The 21780-nt window shown below is 30.3% G+C and overlaps 1 protein-coding gene and 1 pseudogene across 4 annotated transcripts in view; one reads left to right on the top strand and one right to left on the bottom strand.

Annotated features, from left to right (window-relative positions):
* LOC130669474 (uncharacterized) overlaps positions 1-10581 on the bottom strand; it is a 77052-nt gene extending 66471 nt beyond the window's left edge. For all 4 annotated transcript variants that reach the window (XM_057472410.1, XM_057472412.1, XM_057472411.1 and 1 more), the window contains exon 1: positions 10496-10581. The gene's annotated coding sequence lies outside the window, so the exon portion shown is untranslated. The remainder of the gene's footprint in view (positions 1-10495) is intronic.
* A 2570-nt stretch (positions 10582-13151) lies between these two features.
* On the top strand, positions 13152-17808 carry LOC130670583 (putative uncharacterized protein DDB_G0286901; annotated as a pseudogene).
* The last annotated feature ends 3972 nt before the right edge of the window (positions 17809-21780 follow it).

Below are 21780 nucleotides of genomic sequence, written 5' to 3'. Positions count from 1 at the left end.
GACAATTCACTGGTCATTTGCCCGGGAAAATATTTAAATTTGAATTGCACTTAAAAATACGAGAGTTATTACGGATTATATTCAAATCCGAATTCACTTCATCACTCGGGATTCCGGAGTTTTAGAAAAAATCACTTCACATGTGGAGTTAATGGGAAGTTTTTTTTCCAGTGAAGTCATTTTGGATTTTCTGGATTTTATTTAAATATCAATTTTCCCGGAATGGAGTTTCAATTTTGGAATAAACTCAGCTTCGAAGTGAATTTTACCCAAAGGAGATCGAAGTAATCGGACATTGAAATTTTATGTACACTGTAAAAAATCACCGGGGTAAGTCCAAGCGGTGTAGGTGTTAAAATTATCGGTGTTAAATTTACCCCCAAAAGCGGTGTGAAAATAACGCCGCCAACGGTGTAAAAATGAAATTACACCGGTATAGGAGGCGTAATATACCGGTGTTAAAAATACCGGTGTTAAAGCGGGGTAACCGGTGTAACAACGGAGTAAAACCGGTGTAAAAGCGGAGTGATACTGGTGTAAAATCGGGGTAAATTGCGTCCGCTTGGAGTATTAACTTTAAAGATAATAAAACACAAAAAATGTCAGTTCTTTATGAAAATTAATAAAAATTATCATTTTGTAACAAGTATAGTGATCGAGTAAGTAAAAAATATTCACAAAGTTAAATATTTTAACACCGGTAAAAAATATCTACACCACCGGTGGCGCTATTTTAACACCGGTTTAGAATATTTACACCGGTGGCAGCGTTATTTTAACACCGGTACAGAATATTTACACCGGTGGCGGTGTTATTTTCACACCGCTTTCGGGGGTAAATTTAACACCGATAATTTTAACACCTACACCGCTTGGACTTATCCCGGTGATTTTTTACAGTGTATAGAACTGACATTTTTTGTGTTTTATAATCTTTAAAGCTAATACTCTAAGCGGACGCAACTTACCCCGCTTTTACACCGTCATTACTCCGCTTTTACTCCGGTTACCCCGCTTTAACACCGATATTTTTAACACCGGTGTAATTTCATTTTTACACCAGCCGGAGTTAAAACGAGTCCATTTTTAACACCGCTCTTTTTATAGTGTAGTAAATTTTTCTGATGAATTAAAAATAAAATTTTCCTAAAGTTGAACCCATAATTTTTTTCAATGAGCATGAGAATTTTTTTATTACGAAAATGTCAAAGCAAAGGATAAAAAATTTTAATAAAAACAGGAAAGCTCTTTCTGGCCAAGAGTTTATCAAGAGAATAAAACGTATTCTCTTTATGAGCTGAACGTATTCACCCGAGCATAAATAAATGAAATAACTAAAGTTATTTTGAATAATTCAAAGAAAGTTTTCCGCCCCAAATAGCCTTTTAATATTTCATTTGATCTCCAAATCGATAAGCGCGTCATAAATAATTAAACAAATTTTCTTGCGCTGACTAAAAATATTCAGTGCATACGAGAGAAACTCGATCCGTGTACGGATCCTTGTTGATTCCACAAAGGGCGAGCATGGCAACGGATAAAAATAAGCGACTGGAGCCAATAAGGCGATCGCGAAAATGGAAAACGAAGGATTTCGATACTAAAGAGGGTTAAAAAATGAAAAACATCCACACTGAGCTCAAGAGTCGGCAGACAACAGTCGATGTCCTGGCCAGAATCAACAGTTTGCTCTATCGATTGGCCGTGTTGCCCATATGCCGCTGGGCCGAACTCATCACTCAAGTTTTTCCCAGGGTCTCTTAGGAGATTTTTCCCAGGCCTCAAAGTACTGTCTGTTGAATTGTTGTAAGCTACCCATTAACCTACAGGACTATTTGCTCTCCTGATTTTTTTTCATTTCACGGAAATAAAAAAGTGATAGCAATTTTATTTATTAAACTTGCCGGTGGCTTTTCGACGCTGTCACATATTTTTTTTTACTGTTTACAATCGATTTCCCTCGAAAATAAACGAAAAAGTAAATTTTTATTGAGCGAGAATATTAAAAATTTTTTTTACTTTTTTACCACATGGGTCATCTTAAAAAAAAATTGAAAATTAAAATTTTTGAAAATAAATCCGGGGTTGAAATTTTTTAAAAAATTAAATCGAAAAAAAAAAGTCAAGCTCGTAGTTCCCAATTTTACTCAGGCCTCTGATAAAATTTTTTTTCCAAAATTAAAAATTTGCTTTGTACAAAAATCAAATTTGACTTTCACTGCCCGGCACTCGATTTTTTTTTTTTTAGAAAACTTCGATTTAATTTTTCCCGGTATAAATTGCAACTCAATTAGAGCAGAAGTAAATTGAAATAAAAAATCTCATAAACGTTTTTAAATTAAACGACATTTTATTTCATCCGTTACTCATATATTGATATAGAAAAAAAAATTCAATACACAAATTAAATAAGAATAAACCGACATTGTATTTATTTATTATATTCTATATATTTGTTTATTTATTTACACCAAACAAATATGAGACCAACGAGTAATTGAGTTTAGCTGACTATATAAATAAATATATATATATATAAATCAATAAATTCAGCTGGAAGGCAACATTTCACTATTTTACCCTCCCCCCGGCCCACCCTCACCCGTCGGTCCTCATCTAGTCCTCAGCAACTCGCCCTCGTGTTACAGATCCCACATATATTCGCCGGAGGACACCCACAAGTGGTTTACAATTTCCTGAGCGCGTCAACTTCCAGTGCATCAAAGCCTCGTAAAACTATTCGTTATCTCATGCAAAATAACGACGCGCTGATTTATAAGCAAATCTCATTATCCTGATAACAAATGATAATAAATTATTATTATCGCAGTGTAACAAAGGACAAGAAACTCAGGTCTGGTACTTTGAGGAACTCGGGTTCGAATCCCAGCCTCGGTTCAAATTCTGCTATCAAACGGCTAGTTAATTTTAAAAATAATCAACGAACTTTTAGTCAGCGCTAATTACGAAAGTAGTGAATTAAAAATTTAAAAAATTTTTGTGTTCAATTTTCAGTAAAATTTTTTTTCATATATTTGAATTTTAAAAAATATGTAAGAAAGATTTAGATAAAGTTAAGTACTGATAAAATTTTTCATATTTTGTTGATTAATTAAATCTCCATATATTTGATTATCATAATTTTTCAAAAATTTATGAAATTTTCTATTTCCAAAAATTTATAAAATTTCTTTTTGCCAAAAATTTATAAATTTTCTTTTTCCAAATATTTATGAAATTTTCCTTTACCAAAAATGTATGAAATTTCCTTTTTCCAGAATTGATTAAATTTTGTTTTTCCTAAAATTTATGAAATTTCCTTTTTCCAAAAATTTATAAAATTTTCTTTTCCAAAACTTTATGAAATTTTCCTTTACCAAATATTTATGAAATTTCCTTTTTCCAAAAATTTATGAAATTTTCTTTTCCAAAAACTTATGAAATTTTCTTTTACCAAAAATGTATGAAATTTCCTTTTTCCAAAAATTTATAAAATTTCCTTTTTCCAGAATTTATTAAATTTTGTTTTTCCTAAAATTTATGAAATTTCCTTTTTCCAAAAATTTATAAAATTTTCTTTTCCAAAAATTTATGAAATTTTCCTTTACCAAATATTTATGAAATTTCCTTTTTCCAAAAATTTATGAAATTTTCTTTTCCAAAAACTTATGAAATTTTCTTTTACCAAAAATGTATGAAATTTCCTTTTTCCAAAAATTTATAAAATTTCCTTTTTCCAGAATTTATTAAATTTTCTTTTTCCTAAAATTTATGAATATCCAGGATTTTTATTAAAAAAAAAATATATATCTCTATTCATCACGTTCATGATCATCTAGTCAGAATTAAAAAAATTGAGTCATTTGTTTAAAAAATTTTCAATTTCCTTATCTAGATTTAAAATTTTCCATTATTCACTAAAAAAAAAAACTTCATAATCCTGATTAAAAAGCAGCTTTTATTATCTGTCTAGTCTTGATAACGTTCTCCATTACAATATGAATAAGTAATAAAATAAATATAATAAATAATAAATTGCCGAGTATTTATAAAAGAAAATCTTAGTAAAGTAGTCGTGAATAATAACAGTAATAATAATAACATTTAATAAAACATATACTAAAGGAGATTAAAATAGTAAGTGTGTGTTAGTGGCTTAACGATCGTTGTCGTGGCTTTGGTGATCTATTTATACGCAAAAGCTACCTGTTGGCTGCGTCGCAGTAACTCTACGATATTACTCTGTACCTAGACCCAATATAGTAGCAAGTGTTGCAAGGGCTGGCAATACACGTAAACTCTAGCATGGAACACGTTGGGACCAAGAATTAGGTCAACTGGTAGAAGTGGGTCAGCGCGAACTGAGTCGCAGTTATATCTAAACCTTCCTCTCGACTGTTTCCCTACCACCCTCACCCCATACCCCCCTTATACTCACCCTCACCCTCACCCTCACACTCAACTCTTTTGCCACCCAGTTGTACTCTCATTCTCTACTTGTCTTCTCTGTGCTGAGAAACCTTCGATTCATAAGCACTCTTATCTCTCTTTAATATACTGCTCGTTACTCATAAAGGAAAATATATAAATAAATAAATAATAATAATGATGATGATCAATAATGACGGAAAAAAATAGAACGTGTAAATTTTTTTAGTCTTGTACTTTTTTATGCGTAAATAGAAAAAAATGTTAGCGGGTCTTCGGTAGGTATTAGCGGTAACTAAATGGAGGTAAGAACCGGGTATTCGTGACCGGAAATGATTAATGATAACCGTCAGACTAAAACAGGAAGGTCAGATGATATTTATCTTAAGATTGTGTTTATGCTGGATGGTTTGGAGACACGGAATAAGTAGATTAGGGTTTTTAGTCAGTCGTGAGTGTTAAAGTTAATTATTCATTTAGGATCGCGAAAATTTTTTTTTTTAATTTATGGTGATTCGCGATTTCTTTTTTTAGATTTCGGAGTCATTTATTTAACAACAATAATAATTAGTACCTATTAATATGAAACTGTACTATTTTTCTTTTTCATGTAGACCCGAAATTTTGTCACAATAAATTAAAAATTTTGTGTTTGATAATTTTTCTAACTTTGGTTTTTGAAAAAAATTAAGAGCGAATATGGTCTTTATTTAAATGCGAATTCACTCTGTGACTCCTAGTTCCGGAGTTTAAACAAAAAGTCACTTTGCAGACCGAGTAGGGGAGGGTGGGGCAGAGCGGCCCCCCTAAGCCAATTATTATTTTTTGTGGCTTTCAACCATATGATCACTTTACTTTTGTACTATTTCGAACAAATTTATGGACATTTTGCCAAAATTCTGAAAAAAAATTTTTTTTTTTTGTGGGGCAGAGCGGCCCCCCTTCAAAAAGTGATAAAAAAATTTTTTTTTTCGTTTTTTTTTTTTTTAAATTGTTTTCATCATTAAGAATGTATTTCTTTCTCTTGACAACTATTTTTGGTTTTATATTACTCGAAAAAAATTTTTTAAAGCGTAAAAAATCGTTCACTCTCAATTACCTTAATTACTAATTGTTATTTAATAAAAAAAAAAATCAATTCTATAATTTTATTTTATTTCAAAAATTTATCAACTAAAAAAAAAAATTTAATTTTTATAAATTTTTAGTGACCAAATTTGCCTCTTACATGAAGAAACGGTCGAAAAATATGAAAAAATAATTTTTTCGGAAGTTTCGGCTGGTCCATTTTGCCCCAGGTGTTATGCGTAGGGCTAAAAATGTGGAATTATAATAATTTTTTTTTAATTTGACGATAAAAATATGAAAAAATCACTTTTTCAAAATTTTAGGCTTGTCCATTTTGCCCCAAATGTCATGCGTAGGGGTAAAAATGCGCAAACATATCGGATTTATAGTAATTAGTCAAAAAAAAAAAATTTTTTTTTTGGTCAAAATTTCAGGGGGGCCGCTCTGCCCCAGGGGGGCCGATATGCCCCACCCTCCCCTAAATAGGAAAATTTTTCCAGCGGGAATGTTATTTTAAATTTTACTCCGAGGGTAAAATAAAAAAAAATTATCGGCTCTGTATTTACGAGGGATTTAATTCGCGTCTACTCAAAAAAGTGTTCACTGAACCTGAAATTACGAGGCAGTAACGATTTTTTGATAAACTTTTTAATATTAAAACAAAGAAATAATCAGTGGGTGAAATCTTTGTGTAGATTTTATGAATAATGAAATATTTTAAAAAGTAATTATCTAGAGACATTAAAAAAAGTATAAACTGGCTTATTTTACTGATCGTTTTATGAACGGTTATTTTTAGGGCTACCCCATTTAGTGCCGACGTAAAAAAAATTCTGGCAATTAAAAGTTAATCTTATTTTCATAAATATGAGTGAGAAAACAAAAGATTCTGCGTAATCGAGATCAAAAGTTTCTTCGCCTCAGCTTCCCCATTTCGTCCGGCCCTCTTGTATTATATAAGAAAAATATATATCGTAGTAGGTCATTGTAGAGAAAATTTAATTCCCTATAACGTTGATGGGAATAATAAAAAACGTAGTATCAATCGTTTGAAGTTATAGAGCTATAAAGCGTGAGAATTTTTTTTTTTTATGATAAGTTGTTATTTTTATGACTCGAAATGACTTAATGTGTTGAACTATTATTAGTGTTATGGTTTTTTTACGAGTTACAAAGTCGTTGGAATTTTACTTCCGTTTAAATGATTGCCCTAATAGTGGATTTAGTTTAAATTATCAAGATAAGAAAGAAAATGGGTCGGTTTTAAAACGATTCCAATTTTTGTAAATTTATTCGAATAAAAAAAAAATCAAGTCGCTATATCTTTTAAACTATTGACATTACACTACTTTTTAACTGGACTAAATTTGTAGGAAATTTGATTTCCTACATTTTTTGTTTCAGTAAAAAATCACGTCAGACCACTCGTTTGAAAGTTATACTAATTTTTAAAATTTTAAATTCCGCGCCAAAATTTAAACGGTTTTTTCAAAACTAAAAATGACCATATTTTTGAAACTATTGATCCTAGGGAATTTTTTGTGAGAACTAAACTTGTAGGAAATTTAATTATCTACAACTTTTGTTCTTACAAAAATTGCTCTAGAGTCAGTCGTTCAAAAGTTACAACCGCTTAAAAAGTTTGGGAATTTTTGGAACTATATATAATTATTCTTCCAAACAGTCAAAAAGGCTTTTTTTCAAATTATTTTTTCTATAATTTTTTTTTCATATGTACCAGTCATAGAAAACCAATTTTTTTGCTAGTTATTCATATCAAAATATCGTCAAGATATTTTTGGAATAATTTACGATCTATCGAAATAGGAATTGATTGTTAAATTTTTAATAAATCAAATCGATATATGAATAACAATAGTAAAGGGATGATTGAATCAAGTTGTTAAAAATAGTAAGAAGTCAAAGTAATAAAAACAAACCAATAAAACGAGATAAAAGTAATTTAAGTATATCAGCAAGACGCATTAAATTCGTGAACTTTCGAGACAAGAAGACTATTTATGACGTAATGTCTACCGATCCATCTACATAAGCAATAAAATTTTATTTGTTGACATCGTGGGAGCGATAATAAAAATGAAATAAAAGGCGTACGGATTTTGAACCGTTGACACGAGAAACGAATCCGATATGAGACTCGTTCACGTCACGATTCCTATACTTGTTTATCGGTATATATAATACGTATTTGGCACCATGAGTTCCTCGATATTGAGTGGCTCATGTCTACGGGGGGTAAAAAAAAGTGTTTTATCGCAACAGGTGGCAGTTGTATCTGCTGTACTCAGTGCCCTCTGCCCCCTGCCACCACTTTCAAGCTTTCTCTTATCTCTCTCTTTCTCTCTATCGCTGGCTCACTCTATCCACGTTATAACCTTGGCGCTCAACCACCGGCTTAAGGAACCTACCATATTGTTCGGTGGTTGGCTGAATTATTTTTTAATTATTCATTAGCGATTCATCTTGCCGCAAGTGCATCGATGCCATTCTATTTTATTACGAGGGAATTTCAGATGTTAATTATATTATTCATTGTGTGTTCAATATTTTCAAATTTGATTGCATGAGAGAGGTAGTGTTAGAAAATTTTATGAACTACAATTTTCGTCTGATTTGAAATTTTTCTATAACCAGTTTTTTCAAAGTTACAATGCATTTACTATTTTGGAAATTTTTGGAAACATATATAATTATTAATTGAGATTCAAAATCACTATATCTGCTAAACTATTGATCCTACCGATTTTTTGATAAGAACTAAAATTGTAGAGGCTTCAATTTCCTTCAAGTTTTGTCTCTATAAAAATTTTGATAAGATCCATAGTTCAAAAGTTACAGGCGTTTTAATAATTTAAGGATTTTTGGAAAATATATAACTCCTTTCTAAGACTAAAAAGAGTGATAACTTTTGAAATATCAGTTTTTCGAAATTTTTTTTCTAACAATATCTGTTGGAAATTCAATTTCCCACAATTTTTGACTCTATACAAAATTTCGTGGGAGCAATAATTAAAAAGTTACAGCCGTTTGAAAAATTTGGGAATTTATAATATTTTTTAAAAATGCAAAAGTTGTTTAAAATTGAGTTTCGTTTCGAAAAATCTTCTCAAAAATCGACTCATGTTTATCTTTATATTCAACAAATCACATAAATAAATAAACCCAATCTACTTGTATTTAAAAAATAAATAAAAAATTTTATTTGAATAGTACTTATAGTTTTGATTACTTTCAAATATTGAGTTTGATATTTAAAAAATTAATCCCGCGATTAAATAATAAGGGGATTTAAAATGAATGGAGTAGCGAAATCGAGAATGGGACCGGGGATTATTAAAATATAAAACGTTCATCAATAATGAATTATTTCTGGTCGCTTATAATTTACAGGTAAATTAAATCGCGTATGCCTGATAGATTAAAAATATTGACGAGCTGTATAAAAAAAAAAATAAATAAATATAAGCGGACGATAATGATGGAGCAAAGACTAGAAGTATGTCGATCGGCTGAATGACTTTTTAGAGCGTGCTAAATTATTTCTCCATCGGCTTTTTTTTATTTTCTTCTGTATCATAATCACCCTTTCCTCCCCCTCCCCTAATTAATTTTTTTCGAAGATCATTGCGATCCATCCATTCTCATTTAGGTACAAAATATATATGTATATATTTAATTTCCGCTATCAAAGAGTTTAATTTTTTTTTCTTATGGTACTTCGTAAATTTAAAAAAAATTTTATGAATATATATATATATATCTATATTTAGTTGTCATATATCTTTTTAAATTTCCGCTGTTGATGAAAGAGAAAAAGAACTTTTTAATTAATACTTTTTTGTTAAGATCTTTTGTTGCTCTCGTGAAGCTTTTGAGGGAAGGGAAAATTTTCCAGCTTGTTCTGATTCATCGAGTCTGCTAACAGGGTCATATATTGTATCAATACAATGCGATACTTATTCTAAATAAAAATGCATATTTTATTCAAAAGTATATTAATAATTTTTATAAATATGCAATTTATTGATTTTTAGTTTTGAATTTAATTTTAGCACCTTAGATATGTTTTTATGAAAAAGTGATCTATATATTTTTTGTAGGAAATTTAATTGTCTATAAAATTGTAAGAGCACATTTTTGTCATATTTTTGATATTTAATCTGGAAATGGAATTCAAAGTTTTAAAAAATCCAGTTTGGGAAAATTTATGTTTCTTGCACAAAAATATGAGTTACTGGGGTAATTATTGGAAATACGACAAAAATGTATATAAATAAATTTATAGAGAATTAAATTTCCTATAAAAAGTCCCTCTTTATATTTTTTCATACACTCAATAATTACCGAGTTATCCAGACTTTTAATGAAAATTCATAAATTTTAAATTTACAATATAAATTTATGAGAATAAATATATAGACAATTAAATTCCCTATAAATTTTTAAATAAACTCCGTACTTAACCCAGTTTCAATTAAAAATATCTCAATTACCCAGCTCATAAATTTCAAATTTCCCACCAACTGAAAACTAATTCGAGTCTATCAGAAAATTTTTTTCCATTAAAAAAAATTCATACCCCACTTCAGTGCCATTGAAGGCAATAATAAAATACCGAGTCACTCTCTCGGGGATAAAAAAAAATTCCTATTTTCCTACGACAACAATTTAATAATAACAGCAATAATAATTAATAATAATAATAATAACGCCCACTATATATTAATAACAATCATGCTTTTCCGATTATCTAATGATTCACAAAAGCCCCCACTGCCCACAAATAATAAATCATCACCTCAGATCATCAATCAAAAAAAAAATTTAATAAAATATCAAACCCCACGTGAGTCAAAAATTCCCAAAAATTCTACCCATGCAAAAAAAAAATTACCATTGATAGCAAATTTGCTTGTACAAAAAAAAAACCAAATTTTGAGATAACGAGTGATGCGAAGGTAAATAAATAATAACTTACAGTAATAAGTAGTGCAGAGTTGCGATAAGAGGACTTTGGAGTGTAAGAAGCCCAGGGGTCTTGTGGATACAGACAGCAACTATTTGCTACTGAGGGGTTGCTTCGGTGAAATAAAAGCCAAGGGAGTCAAGGTAGTCGCGCATGCGCGATGTTTGTCTTGTGTCATATATATATTATTTTTTCTCCACTTGCGCTATATATAGTACATATATGTGTAGGTATATATGGGCCTATTCTCTGCTCTCGATAAGTAGCGGCGGCGGCAAGTGAAAATTTCTTAACGCGAAGGGAAGATTTTAATACCTCGGGTCCCATATGTTTGAGACATCGGATGTTTAGCTCATTGTGATTTCAGTGGGTGAAAGTTATGGCTGAGGTAAATTAAGTTTGATGATAATGATAATGATAATAAATGAAATTAAATGGAGGAATTTTTTAGGAGACGAGAGAGGGAAGACGAGACAAGAGGATTTTGCGAAAACATTGTTAAGCTCTTTGCATGACACTGACTAAAATTTAAACTCGTATTCTCTTGCTTTTATCTTTGCTGCTTTTATGTATTTTATTTTAACTTTGTTTAGTTTTAGTTGACTGCATGTACGAGTGATAAAATGTATGCTGTTGTATATTTGATATTTATTTTAGTAGAGAAATTTCGGGGATGAATTTGTCGCGATAATTCTCGGGATTAATTTTTAGCATAATTTCGGTACTCGGATGGATTTTGATTTTTAATTTTTATTTTGATTTTTCAGGATACTTTTGTTGTGACAAAAAAAAGATCTACAGAGATCTATCTAGATCAGAGCTGGAAAAATTAAAATTGTTGAATGGTAAAGAATCGAAATTTTGATTTTTAAACAAATTTTGAAATCTTGTAAAAAAAAAAATTGAGGTCTATGGGAACTTTAATAGATCTTAAGATCTATGAATATGGAAATTGATCTATAATTTGAAAAAATCGGATTTCGAGTCAAAAATGAAGTTCGGATTTGAGTCTCAAAGTTCTCAATGAGGTTTTTTGAGGATCAATTTAGAATTTTAAGATTGACAACAGTATAGAAAGTTATCGTAGTTTAATCCCCTTCGCAGGATACTTTTGTTGTGTCAAAAAAAAAGATCTATAGAGATCTATCTAGATCAAAGCTGGAAAAATTAAAATTGTCAAATGGTAAAGAATCGAAATTGTGATTTTTAAACAAATTTTGAAATCTTGTAAAAAAAAATTGAGGTCTGTGGGAACTTCAATAGATCTTAAGATCTATAGATATGCAAATTGATCTATAATTTGAAAAAATAAGATTTCGAGTCAAAAACAAATTCGGATTTATCTCAAAGTTCTCAATGAGGTTTTTTGAGGATCAATTTAGAATTTCAAGATTGACAACAGTATAGAAAGTTATCCTAGTTTAGTTACGACCCATTTTACCACTTTGAGGACTAAACTGGAAGAACATAATCTGGATTAGAGCCTCAAAATACTCAAAACATACGGGAATAATTTTATCCATTTTTGAACCTCAAAAGTCTCATTCGACGTTTTCTCTCCCTCCCTTTTCTATCTAAAATTTTTCAAAGTCCGAAGTATAATTTTTTCATTCGTTAAGGATTTTGAGGCCTTAGTTACAATTTAAAGTCGATAAATTATTCGCACCAGACCTCATAGTTCTCATTGCAGATTTCGAGTACTAGAGTTACTTTCTGGGCGGCAAATAAAACATCAAAGGATTTGAGGCTTTTGAGGACTACTATAATTTGTTTTTTGACTTGCCCACACGAAAAAATATATATGGGACATATATGTTATTTATATATATTTTTTTGTGCAGGGAGTTTGTACTTTTTTGAAAATGGCCTAAATCGCCCCGTATTTTTGGGTCTCTAAAACAGGTTTTAAATAGCCGAGCAAATTATTTTAAATTGATAAAAATTTTTAGCGGGATTGAGTTATCGTTATTTAAACTTCACTAATTAGAGTATACTTTTATTTTTATTTGAAATGGGAAATAATTACGAGAGTAACTATATCAGTAACAGTATTCGTTAATTGCCCCAATTATTTGTGTACATTAACAAATAGTAATAAAAAAATATCGATATGACAATTCGATAGTTAATGATTTTACTGAAAATTGATAGAATTACTAGAGTAGATAAATATTTTTTTTTTTACACTTTTAAAAAAAATATGAAAATGTTTTCAATTACAGTCAAACTAAAAAAACATATGTGTATCCATAAAATAAAATAATATTTCTATATAATTCGATTTTATAAAAATATCTGTCAGATTAAAGAAGACAGTAATAAATCGTAAAATACAATTTATCTAAAATAATAAAATGCGTAACCCATAGAGCTTTTTCGTTTTATCTTGCGATTATCTTTCAAAAAAAAATAAAAAAAGTATACATTATTTTCTTCCTGACATAAAAGAAAATAACAATAATATTTATGTTGGAAAGATCGGTGTAGAATATTGAAGTGGAAAAATTAAGCCAAAAGGCTTCATCTAAATTAATTTTCCTTGTTTAATATTCTGTACACGGGTCTTTACAAGATAAATAATATATTTATAGCCAGAAAATTGTACAGAAAATAAAGAAAATTGGAGTATATCAAATCATGTCTAATGATTATTGTGTGAGCAATAGAAATGTTGTTGAGGTTAATGATGAATTATGAGAAAAATTAATTTAGAACGGGATTTAGTTTAATTTCTGCTCTTCAAAAACAACAACAACAACAACAATAAATATGACAACTTCAGCAGTAGAATCAAAAACAACAACAACAACAACAACAACAACAATAAATATGACAACTTCAGCAGTAGAATCAAAAACAACAACAACAACAACAACAACAACAACGACAACAACAACAACAACAACAACAACGACAACAACAACGACAACAACAACAACAACGACAACAACAACAACGACAACAACAACAACGACAACAACAACAACGACAACAACAACAACAATAAATATGACAACTTCAGCAGTAGCATAAAAAACAACAACAACAACAATAAATATGACAACTTCAGCAGTAGAATCAAAAACAACAACAACAACAACAACAACAACAACAACAATAAATATGACAACTTCAGCAGTAGAATCAAAAACAACAACAACAACAACAACAACAACAACAACAACGACAACAACAACAACAACAACAACAACGACAACAACAACGACAACAACAACAACAACGACAACAACAACAACGACAACAACAACAACAATAAATATGACAACTTCAGCAGTAGCATAAAAAACAACAACAACAACAACAACAACAATAAATATGACAACTTCAGCAGTAGAATCAAAAACAACAACAACAACAACAATAAATATGACAACTTCAGCAGTAGAATCAAAAACAACAACAACAACAACAACAACAACAACAACAACAACAACAACAACAACAACAACAACGACAACAACAACGACAACAACAACAACAACGACAACAACAACAACAATAAATATGACAACTTCAGCAGTAGCATAAAAAACAACAACAACAACAACAACAACAACAACAACAACAACAACAACAACAACAACAACAACAACAACAACAACAACAACAACAACAACAACAACAACAACAACAACAACAACAACAACAACAACAACAACAACAACAACAACAACAACAACAACAACAACAACAACAACAACAACAACAACAACAACAACAACAACAACAACAACAACAACAACAACAACAACAACAACAACAACAACAACAACAACAACAACAACAACAACAACAACAACAACAACAACAACAACAACAACAACAACAACAACAACAACAACAACAACAACAACAACAACAACAACAACAACAACAACAACAACAACAACAACAACAACAACAACAACAACAACAACAACAACAACAACAACAACAACAACAACAACAACAACAACAACAACAACAACAACAACAACAACAACAACAACAACAACAACAACAACAACAACAACAACAACAACAACAACAACAACAACAACAACAACAACAACAACAACAACAACAACAACAACAACAACAACAACAACAACAACAACAACAACAACAACAACAACAACAACAACAACAACAACAACAACAACAACAACAACAACAACAACAACAACAACAACAACAACAACAACAACAACAACAACAACAACAACAACAACAACAACAACAACAACAACAACAACAACAACAACAACAACAACAACAACAACAACAACAACAACAACAACAACAACAACAACAACAACAACAACAACAACAACAACAACAACAACAACAACAACAACAACAACAACAACAACAACAACAACAACAACAACAACGACAACAACAACGACAACAACAACAACAACGACAACAACAACAACAATAAATATGACAACTTCAGCAGTAGCATAAAAAACAACAACAACAACAACAACAACAACAACAACAACAACAACAACAACAACAACAACAACAACAACAACAACAACAACAACAACAACAACAACAACAACAACAACAACAACAACAACAACAACAACAACAACAACAACAACAACAACAACAACAACAACAACAATAAATATGACAACTTCAGCAGTAGCATAAAAAACAACAACAACAACAATAAATATGACAACTTCAGCAGTAGAATCAAAAACAACAACAACAACAACAACAACAACAACAACAATAAATATGACAACTTCAGCAGTAGAATCAAAAACAACAACAACAACAACAACAACAACAACAACAACGACAACAACAACAACAACAACAACAACGACAACAACAACGACAACAACAACAACAACGACAACAACAACAACGACAACAACAACAACAATAAATATGACAACTTCAGCAGTAGCATAAAAAACAACAACAACAACAACAACAACAACAATAAATATGACAACTTCAGCAGTAGAATCAAAAACAACAACAACAACAACAACAACAACAACGACAACAACAACAACAACAACAACAACGACAACAACAACGACAACAACAACAACAACGACAACAACAACAACGACAACAACAACAACGACAACAACAACAACGACAACAACAACAACAATAAATATGACAACTTCAGCAGTAGCATAAAAAACAACAACAACAACAATAAATATGACAACTTCAGCAGTAGAATCAAAAACAACAACAACAACAACAACAACAACAACAACAATAAATATGACAACTTCAGCAGTAGAATCAAAAACAACAACAACAACAACAACAACAACAACAACAACGACAACAACAACAACAACAACAACAACGACAACAACAACGACAACAACAACAACAACGACAACAACAACAACGACAACAACAACAACAATAAATATGACAACTTCAGCAGTAGCATAAAAAACAACAACAACAACAACAACAACAATAAATATGACAACTTCAGCAGTAGAATCAAAAACAACAACAACAACAACAATAAATATGACAACTTCAGCAGTAGAATCAAAAACAACAACAACAACAACAACAACAACAACAACAACAACAACAACAACAACAACAACAACGACAACAACAACGACAACAACAACAACAACGACAACAACAACAACAATAAATATGACAACTTCAGCAGTAGCATAAAAAACAACAACAACAACAACAACAACAACAACAACAACAACAACAACAACAACAACAACAACAACAACAACAACAACAACAACAACAACAACAACAACAACAACAACAACAACAACAACAACAACAACAACAACAACAACAACAACAACAACAACAACAACAACAACAACAACAACAACAACAACAACAACAACAACAACAACAACAACAACAACAACAACAACAACAACAACAACAACAACAACAACAACAACAACAACAACAACAACAACAACAACAACAACAACAACAACAACAACAACAACAACAACAACAACAACAACAACAACAACAACAACAACAACAACAACAACAACAACAACAACAACAACAACAACAACAACAACAACAACAACAACAACAACAACAACAACAACAACAACAACAACAACAACAACAACAACAACAACAACAACAACAACAACAACAACAACAACAACAACAACAACAACAACAACAACAACAACAACAACAACAACAACAACAACAACAACAACAACAACAACAACAACAACAACAACAACAACAACAACAACAACAACAACAACAACAACAACAACAACAACAACAACAACAACAACAACAACAACAACAACAACAACAACAACAACAACAACAACAACAACAACAACAACAACAACAACAACAACAACAACAACAACAACAACAACAACAACAACAACAACAACAACAACAACAACAACAACAACAACAACAACAACAACAACAACAACAACAACAACAACAACAACAACAACAACAACAACAACAACAACAACAACAACAACAACAACAACAACAACAACAACAACAACAACAACAACAACAACAACAACAACAACAACAACAACAACAACAACAACAACAACAACAACAACAACAACAACAACAACAACAACAACAACAACAACAACAACAACAACAACAACAACAACAACAACAACAACAACAACAACAACAACAACAACAACAACAACAACAACAACAACAACAACAACAACAACAACAACAACAACAACAACAACAACAACAACAACAACAACAACAACAACAACAACAACAACAACAACAACAACAACAACAACAACAACAACAACAACAACAACAACAACAACAACAACAACAACAACAACAACAACAACAACAACAACAACAACAACAACAACAACAACAACAACAACAACAACAACAACAACAACAACAACAACAACAACAACAACAACAACAACAACAACAACAACAACAACAACAACAACAACAACAACAACAACAACAACAACAACAACAACAACAACAACAACAACAACAACAACAACAACAACAACAACAACAACAACAACAACAACAACAACAACAACAACAACAACAACAACAACAACAACAACAACAACAACAACAACAACAACAACAACAACAACAACAACAACAACAACAACAACAACAACAACAACAACAACAACAACAACAACAACAACAACAACAACAACAACAACAACAACAACAACAACAACAACAACAACAACGACAACAACAACAACAACGACAACAACAACAACGACAACAACAACAACGACAACAACAACAACAACAACAACAACAATAAATATGACAACTTCTGCAGCAACAACAACAACAATTAATATGAGAAATTCAGCAGTAGCAGCAATAACAACAATAACAAGAAAAAAACAACAGCAAAACAACAATAATAACAAAAGGAACAACATCAGCAGCAACAGCAGCAACAACAACAGCAATAAAAATCACAACAACAACAACAATTTGATACTCAATTAAATTTGAGAGCCAAAATAAATTCGAGATCTAAATTGATCTCCGTAGATCAATTTAGATCTACTAATATTGATATAGTTCCTGATATCGGATCTTTTTTTACTAGGTCTAATTTTGCAACACCTTCATAAAAATTAGAATTCTAATTTTTTAGCCAACAATTTGACTTTCCGAGCTTCGCCCTGCATTAAATATAAACCTAAATAATTAACAAAGTCAGATCTAAGCCCGAAGTATAATAAAGGATCCGAGTCCGCACATCTCCGTACATTTAAATTACTTTTCCCCAGGTACTAATAATAATATAATAGCACCAATAATAATAATGATAATAATGAAAAGACTAAACAAACTTTTTAATTAAAATAAAAAATTTTCATCCCTCAAAAAAGATTCAAATTAGCATATTTAAATATATAAGTAAATTTAAAGTTTTTACTATGGGTTTTAAATAGCCACCGAATATAGCTTTAATAAATTAGATACAAGGGTAACTTGCTTTAGCTTTAACCTTATCTCAATTTAATATTTATATTTAAAAGTTTGATAACATCGTAAAAAAATTTCAAAACTTATTTATATTCTCGGCTCTCGTAAAAGTGCCAGACATTTTTTCTTAAAATAATACAGCGATATTGAATAAGATTATGTTAAACAATTATTTGAATATTTAACATAAGTCTTTAAACCCCCGTCTCACTTGATCTACATACTTTGATCCTCAACTGGGACCAAGTACTTGCTACATATAATAACAACAATAATGATAATACTTGTTCGTCCCAGTCTACATCAGGCTTGAGAATCATCTTTTGTGTATATCTATATAATATAGTGAACTATTTATATGTAAATGATTCAGGATGACTAGCACGTCAAATTGAAAATCTTTGTAAGCACAATATTGCTTTTATCCGTAAGTAATATTATATATAATATCAATCAAGCCATTCTATCCTTGACAATATCGACAATTTTTCTTAGAACATTTTTATATAAAAAAAAAAAAAATTCATACTTTATTTACATCTTTGAGAAAATTTTATGAGCTGAGCTTTTTAGACGTTCATAACTTTTTTATTATTTAATAAAAATTTTTAGTATTTTTATTGTTATTATTCTTTATCTTTTTTTGATTAAATGTCTACTTGAGAAATTTACTGTTCAAATTACAATAACTTTTTAACAATGGCACTTATGTAAAAAAGTGTAAGGACATTAATTGTGGGAAATTTAATTATCTGTAAATTTGTATTGATATGTTTTTGTGATATTTTTGATATTTCAGCTGGAATATCAATTTATGGCGGTAAATTGAAGCTGTCAAAATTTTGATTTTTGGAGTGAGTAATTAAAATTTAAATTGTGACTAAAATATTGCAGATATGAAGAAAAGTTAAGAGAACAATTTTGTAGGAAATTTTATTTCCTGTAAATTTGTATCTGTACATTTTTGCCGTATTTTTGATATTTTAGCTGGAATATCAATTTTTGGCATTAAATGGAAGCTGTCAAAATTTTGAATTTGGAGTAAGTTTAATTAAAATCAAAATTGTGACTAAAATATTGCAGGTATAAAAAAAAGTAAAGAAAGCAATTTTGTAGGAAATTTTATTTCCTGCAAATTTGTTTCTATACATTTTTGCCGTATTTTTGATATTTCAGCTGGAATATCAATTTTTGTTAGTAAATTGAAGCTGTCAAAATTTTGATTTTTGGAGTGAGTAATTAAAATTAAAATTGTGACTAAAATATTGCAGATATGAAGAAAAGTAAAGAGAGCAATTTTGTAGGAAATTTAATTTCCTGTAAATTTGTGTCTGTACATTTTTGCCGTATTTTTGATAATTCAGCTGGAATATGAATTTTTACAGTAAATTGAAGCTGTCAAAATTTTGATTTTTGGAGTAAGTTGATTAAAATTTAAATTGCGACTAAAATATTGCAGATATGAAGAAAAGTAAAGAGAGCAATATTGTAGAAAATTTAATTTTCTGCAAAATTGTTACTATACATTTTTGCCATATTTTTGATATTTTAGCTGAAATATCAATTTTTGGCAGTAAATTGAATCTGTCAAAATATTGATTTTTGGAGTAAGTTAATTAAAATTTAAATTGTGACTAAGCTATCACAGATATGAAAAAAAGTAAAGAGACCAATTTTGTGGGAAATTTTATTTCCTAAAAATTTGTCACTGTACATTTTTGCCTTATTTTTGATATTTCAGCTGGAAAATCAATTTTTGGCAGTAAATTGAATCTGTCAAAATTTTGAATTTGGAGTAAGATTAATTAAAATTAAAATTGTGACTAAAATATTGCAGATATGAAAAAAAGTAAAGAGAGCAATTTTGTAGAAAATTTAATTTCCTGTAAATTTGTTTCTATGCATTTTTGCCATATTTTTGATGGCTGCTCCACAATTTGATTTCCAAGCCACAGAAAATAAAACCAGCCTTTCACAAGTTGAGAAAAAGTTAAATATAAAATATCTAATCAATTATCGAGTGTACGCAAAAATAGACAAGGACCTTTTTTACAGCAAATTAAATTTCCTAAAAAAAAGTTATCTTTAACTTTTAACGTAAACTCAGTGGTTTAGTCTTAATCAAAATGAAACCCACGGAACATAAACCCGAGTATTTATCTCGTGAGTTGATTCTTAGATAAATATAAAAAAATAAAATAAAAAAATCGTAAAAATGAATTTACGGAGCAAGATAGATGAATGGACGTGCTGATGAGTAGCCGAGGCCTTTGGCTTTATTCACGTGTGTGCAATGCCTTCAGATGGATGCTAAAGCTGGATGTGTTGTCGGTGACCTAGAAGGAATAACGATTCCATCCCTCAGTTTCAGCCTCAGTCTCCGCTCCAGTGTACCGTCGCCTCAAACTCATGGGGGATTTTAATAAGGGGACGAAGGCTTATTCATATCGACGGTATAAGCTCCCAAGTGCGTCTGCGCTTACGAGCCCACCTGTAGCCCACCCAGAGAGTTTAGTCTTTAACGATCAATACATCATGAATATGATACATGCAAATGTCCTATTTCAATCAGCTCATTCTCATTTATATTTATGTCCGCAACTAAATTTCCCACCCTATGACCTCTGCCCTACGGTTAAATTCCTTACCGATGGAAGAAAAAAATTCGGAAATTAATCAACCGGCTGATTTTTTATTTTTATCTGCGGTCAGGATTTTGTAATTTTTTTACGTGCGTCAGACGTCGGTTAAATTCACTTGAGCTCATTAATTGCCGATGTGATGTTGTAATTAATTATTGAAACGGGTATAATTATTACTGCAGATTACAGAGGATTTGGATTTTTTTTTGTGGAATTTTATTTTTATTTTTTTGCGATGAATGGACATGAGAAATGGATTCATGAGAGGATATTTTTACGAGGGTGGAAAAATAATCTAGGTCAATGCGATCAAGTATTTTTAACAAACAAAAGCTATATTTAAGTTGTGGATCAAATATTTTTTTGAGTCAATCCAGCAATTGCTGAGTTGGAATTTTTTTATTTTATAGAAGTTTTATTTCTGGAAAATATTTAAATGGGTGTAATTTTATTTTATGGGGAAATTTGGGTGTTTTTTTTTTATTGAGACGCTGGGGTGTTGGTGTAGTAAAAGTTTTTTTTATTAGAAATAGAGAGAAAGTTTTTGAGTCTAACAAGGGAGTGAAGTTTTTGACGAGGCAGTTTTTGGAGTTTGAATTCGAATTGCGGCTCAACTATTGGCGATAGGAAAAAAAGTAAAGA

The sequence above is a fragment of the Microplitis mediator genome, chromosome 6 (assembly GCF_029852145.1).
Source record: "Microplitis mediator isolate UGA2020A chromosome 6, iyMicMedi2.1, whole genome shotgun sequence".
Taxonomy (NCBI): Eukaryota; Metazoa; Arthropoda; class Insecta; order Hymenoptera; family Braconidae; genus Microplitis; species Microplitis mediator.
Note: the sequence above shows the minus strand (reverse complement) of the source record. Positions and strands in the feature narration are given on the sequence as shown.